The sequence below is a fragment of the Peromyscus maniculatus genome, chromosome 4 (genome assembly GCF_049852395.1).
Source record: "Peromyscus maniculatus bairdii isolate BWxNUB_F1_BW_parent chromosome 4, HU_Pman_BW_mat_3.1, whole genome shotgun sequence".
NCBI classification, from domain to species: Eukaryota; Metazoa; Chordata; class Mammalia; order Rodentia; family Cricetidae; genus Peromyscus; species Peromyscus maniculatus.
Window position 1 is genome coordinate 132691849 of NC_134855.1, and position 5749 is coordinate 132697597.

Consider the following 5749-nt stretch of genomic DNA (forward strand, 5'->3'; position numbering starts at 1 on the left):
AGTATGGCGGTTACTCAGAAAATTAGGAATCAAACTACCTCAAGACCCTGCCATCCCACTCCTGGGCATATACCCAAGGAATGCTGATTCATAACATAAAGATACATGCTCAGCTATGTTCATAGCAGCGCTATTTGTAATAGCCAGAACCTGGAAACAACCTAGATGCCCATCAACGGAAGAATGGATGAAAAAAATGTGGTACATATACACAATGGAGTACTACTCAGCAGAGAAAAACAATGAAACCATGAAATTTGCAGACAAATGGATGGAACTAGAAAAAATCATCCTGAGGGAGGTAACCCAAACCCAGACAGACAGTCATGGTATGTACTCACTCATAAGTGGATTCTAGATATAAAATAAAAAACAATCAGACCACAACCCATAGAACCATGGAGGCTACATATATAGCATGGAGGTCCCTAAGACGACTGTGGCTTATAATAAATTTCAGTTTTACTCAATTATTGAAAAAAATAGCCAAACGAATGGAAACACATGAACTATGAACCAAAGGCTGAGGGGCCCCCAGCTGGATCAGGCCCTCTGAATAGGTGGAAGCCAGTCTGAATCTGAAGTCAGGCAGAAACAACAGCTCCAACAGATGCGATCTAAATACCAGCAAAAGCTAAAGAGAGATGAATCTCTGCAAATCAGGAAGGAAGCTGAGGAAGCTGAGCTCCAACAAATGAAGGCGATCCAGAGGGAGAAGAGTAACAAACTAGAGGAGAAAAGGAAACTTCAAAAAGCCTCAGAAGTGACGCATTCCGAGAGCATCACCAACACAAAACTGCTGAGTTCTTGAGCAGACTGGACACAGACCAGAGAATGAGAACTGCCTGTCAAACTGCTCTTCGTGCTTCCCAGTCCTCAGTATGGGCCAGTAGCCAAATACACAAGGATTCTCTACGGAAGGAAGACAACCAAAAATTGCAGAAGATGAGGGATGGACAAAATCAGAAGAATCGATTACTAGAAACTAAAGGACGACACCAAGAGGAAGAAAGAGGCCAAATCCTTCAAGCTGAGCACTGGAGGGTAAATAATGCTTTTCTGGACCGACTCCAATGCAAAAGTCAACCAGGTGGCCTTGAGCAGTCTGGAGGCTGTTGGAATATGAATAGTACCAACAGCTGGGGTATATGAGAAACAGTCACTACCATCGGGCTTTCTTCAGCTGACCTTGAAAACCCTTATGAGATGCTTTTCCTTCATGCAATTTTGTTTGGCTTTAGTTTTTATACCTCAACTTCAACTGCCCACCTACTCAGCCGAGGGGTTGTGGGTGGCCAGTTTTCCTCTGTCATTAGTTATATGTGGATTTAGAGGCTCATTGCCGACTCGTGTTTAATCTCTACTGCCAGCATAATGTTACCTTATTTCTCCTAATTAGTTCTGCCTCTTATTAGAAGGCTAATTAGAGCAATGTTAGTAAAATAGTAAAAGGGAATTACATGACATTCAAGGTAGTTAGAGCTGTGGATGCTGTAGGCTTGTGTCCCCTAATTGACTTTTTTTTTCTTTACTTATTCTTACAGCAGGTTTGGGGATCATTCGGGGTCTTTCTGAATTCCTATTTTCTTAATCTACAAATCTGAGCAAAAGGAGATCCCTTATACTTTTATAAAAAAAATTTATAAATAAATTCCCAACTATTTCTGTAAAAAAAAAAAATGGCTCTGGAGTTGGATTATTGCCCTTCTTCCTCACACTCAAGCACGCTAGCTTTTATTTCCTCCAAATGTCTGTCCTTGATCAGCCAGGTGACCTGGCTGCATGACAAGGAGGAGAGCAAAACAGAGCAGCTCAGGGAAAGGCATCCTGTGTTTTCAAATAACTGAGAAGTGAACTATTTACAACAGGGATTACTGCTGCTTACCTTATATTCCCTTTCAAGGTTTTATTGGACTCTCTATGTACTTCCCTCTCTTCTGTCTCTAATACCTTTCTGAATTATAAAATTCAACTCAATATTTGTAGGAACAGTGCATAAAATGTCTGTATCTCAGAATTTTTAAGTTCATTGGGTATAGTTTTAAAGAAAAATCTTTAATATCAGTAACAAAAGGTTAGCTTAAAACTTGTAACAAAAGGGTTGATAGTTAGAAATCTACAGCATGCTTGCAGCTAACTTGGATTCAACTTCTGTTTATGAAAACAGATGATTTTAAAAAGAAAAATGGGGTACACCTGATGAATTCACCTTGGAGTAAATAACCATGATGTAGCTTGCTGATATCTTAGGTGATGACCTCATCAGGATGGAAGCAACCATGTGGCTGGCAACAATCTTTACTAAGGTTAAAGAGATGACATACCATGTGACTTCACAGCCATCTTGGTTAAGGTGATCACATGGTATAAACCAATGAAGGTAACACCCATAAAACTTCTAAGTCCTACAAAGCCCTCTGCTTACCACTGTATATCCTTTTTTTTCTTTTAGACTAAAGAGGCAATAGCAGACCTCCAGTCTGTTTTGGATTGGTATGGACATTTGTATAATGTTGAGAAAAAATAACTGATGAGGACAAATCATGAACAATGCTTATAAAAAATAGGACTTTAAAAAACATGCTTGATAATTAAAGTTCATGAATTCCTAAGGTTATAAAGGGCTACTCAGGTTAACAGAAACTGACTTAGAGATGTATATCTAACCACTTATGTATTTCTAACTGTGTTCAATACCAACTAGGTTTCTAAAAAACAATACAAGTTTTAGATAAGAAGAATATTTGATGAATAAGGTTTATGAATTTCTAGGTTCATCCAGGCTAGCAAAACCTGACTTGACAATGTATTTCATGCCCCCTTGTCTTTGCTAACATTGTTAAGCTTTAGCTATTTGGATAAACTAAGTCATACAAAATTCTGCAAAGGTATATGATTGATGGATCAGGAAAAGTAAAGTTCCCAGTCTCTCTGTAAACTGTATTTAGGGTTTATTGTTTTATTTTCATACTAAAAAATCTTCAATTCTAATTTGAAGAAAGACTGAAACTTAAGAGAAACAAAACTTTAAAATCTAAATATTATAAAAAGCTACTAACCTGCTGTACAACTGCTGAAGATAATTAAGACACAGTCAGTCACCATATAAATGATCAGATTTTTTTAATGTGCTCAGGAGTATGTGTATAATCATGTTAAGTATGTAATTCATTTCAAAGAACAAGCTTTAGCCTTCTGAATATGTTATCTATGTTAAGCTTGAATCAAGTAACTAAAAACAAGCAAAGTTTGTTTCAAATCAAGTATACTTAATAAAAGATTATGTGACTGCCCTCAAACCCTTCAGAGAGATCTGCTGAACATAGCATTCAAGGTGCTTAATGAAAAAAGGCTTCCCATGACAGACAGAAAAAACAGCTTCTCATAGCAGCAGCTGAGGTTGTCTCCAAAGAAATGGGCAGCAATGGACTCTGCCTGGAACTTGCGTCAAGTGTGGTAATGCTGACCACTTGGCAAAGAACTGCTCCATGTATCACCCATCACCAGGCCTCTGGCCAAACTGTGAACACTGTTGGTTCGACCACTCTGCTATCTCTTGACAAGATAGGTCACGAACTTTCCGAAGTTCTTTCTCCACAGGAAAGTCTTTGAGACCTTCTGGGTCTGCCATACGAGTGCTGGCACTGCCCTGGGCAGTCAAAGGCTTAATGATATCCTGTATGACAGCCAAAGACTGATGCCCTCTGCCCACAACAAATCCACTAGATCACTATGTAGCACCCGACTCTGGCTGTCTATGTAGTGGGTCCCTAATTATCTTAATTGATAAAGAGGCCAGTTGGTTTATTCTTCCTGTTTAAATTTAGCCTTCTCAGATCTCTGTGATTGCTTGATAGGGAGACCCAGCTTTCTAAGACTCTGCAACAGCAAGACAACCATGGCAGCTCCACTCCTGAGGGGCCAGTTGCCCAGGCAGTCCATTTCATATGTAAATATCAGACCTTGTTTTACTTAGTTCTCCTTCTCCTGATGAGAAAGGCAAATTTACAGACATGATTACCTTTCTGCAGACTTCATTCTGAGAAAGAAAAATTCACAAAACAGATTTCGATGTAAAAACAGACCCAAACTGCCATACTTTTCTTACCAACAAACTTTACTTTTTACTCAAAAATACCAGAATCTGCAAACAAAACAAGGCCAAGTATTCAACACATGGAGGATCTGTTTTCCCCAGAGGGTCTAAGGGTAGGGGTAAGAGATAAAGACAGGAGATAAGGGCAGGGGGGAAGGGAAGATGAATGGAGGTGGAGTTGGGTAGAGTGGGGTGATATTTTTGTCCTGGATGGACAAAGGACTGCCTGCCTCTGAATAAAGAGAAGACAGACGTGTTCCATAGGCAAATGGCAGTTTATAAAAGGAAAAAGGGAAATGTCCTGTAAGGATTGATTGGTTGGTTTTGATTGGGCATTTTAATAAGGGCAGCCCAAGGGGAACAAAAGGTTGCTGGGCTTTGATAACTGGACCTTGGTGGTCAGCTTCAGAGGAAGGGGAAAAATAAGGAAGCAGATCTTGGTGGCTAGTTGAGGAATGTGTTCTAACAGTTTAGCAAGGCAGAGGGGATGGGGAAAGGGAAGGCCTGCCAGAGCCATGTTTGCCATGCTCAGGCCTAAGTTCACCACAATGAAGAGCACACAAGGCTCTCTGTGTCCCCAGGGATGGTGCTCTGTTCTAGTCACTGTTTGAGATTCTAAGGTCACCACAATGAAGAGCACACACAAGGTTCTATCTTTGTCCAGGGATTTGGTTCTATTCTATTCTATTCTATTTAACTAACCATGAATGAAGAAATTCAGAGCCCACAGAATCACAGAGAGTACTTGATGTTTTAGGAAACCACAGTAGGAGGTTATGAGAGGAGGAGGGTGGGAACTGAGAAGCTGAGGGAAGACAGAAGGCAGTCTGAGGGTGAAAATTTCCAAAAGAACGATGAAGGACAGCAGAGAAGGAGCTGTGCTAGGACACATGTGGAGGATGAGAGTGTGGGAAGGGTGTGAGGGAGGCATGAATGAGCTTTCTTTTTTAAACAAAGAAATCAAGCCCAGTGACTGCAGTATAGAGGGAGTTCACTGTGAGGGGACATTTGACAAGAGTGAAGGTCGGGAGGGTCTCTAAGAGGAGCTGTAACACAAACAATAACAGGTCCAGCCTACATTGTTCTCTCCCAGGGTCTGTGGAAGAGTCTACCAACTAGCTGAGGATATTCAATGAATCTAAGCACACTGAGTTCTTTAGTCCATTTACTTTATTCTTCTAAGTCAATTCTATCTACACAGTTTCTTTTCTGCTCTTACTTAGCTCCTCTCAATGCCTCCTGCTCTCAGTCCCTTCTGCTGTTCTCTCATCATTCTACCTAGTACTTTCCATCTCAGTCCTCATCTTTGTTCTTCTCCATCCATTCTCCCAGTGCTCTCAGAGAACCAGATTATAGCACACAGTAATTCTTTGGTAAAGCATTGCAAGGCTTGATGTTTTCAGGATCACAGAGGGAGGTGATGAGGTTCCACACATAAAGCAATTAATTGTCGGCTTGCAATTACAACCCAAAGGGGCGTGACTAAAAGGGAGTTTTCTGGTAGGGTCAACTAAGGCTAAGATCAATTATGGAATTTATGTGCTCAAACTATGATCTAGAAATGGCTAGGTAGAATGTTAGGGGTCAATAAGTCACAAGAAAGTAAACTGTCTTTGGTGCTACTTTTCCCGCTTGTCCAAGCTGAAGCTGCTT

The 5749-nt window shown here is 40.5% G+C and overlaps 1 pseudogene; it reads left to right on the forward strand.

The window, feature by feature from the left end:
* The first annotated feature begins 562 nt into the window (after window positions 1-562).
* On the forward strand, window positions 563-1610 carry LOC102924231 (epithelial-stromal interaction protein 1 pseudogene; annotated as a pseudogene).
* The last annotated feature ends 4139 nt before the right edge of the window (window positions 1611-5749 follow it).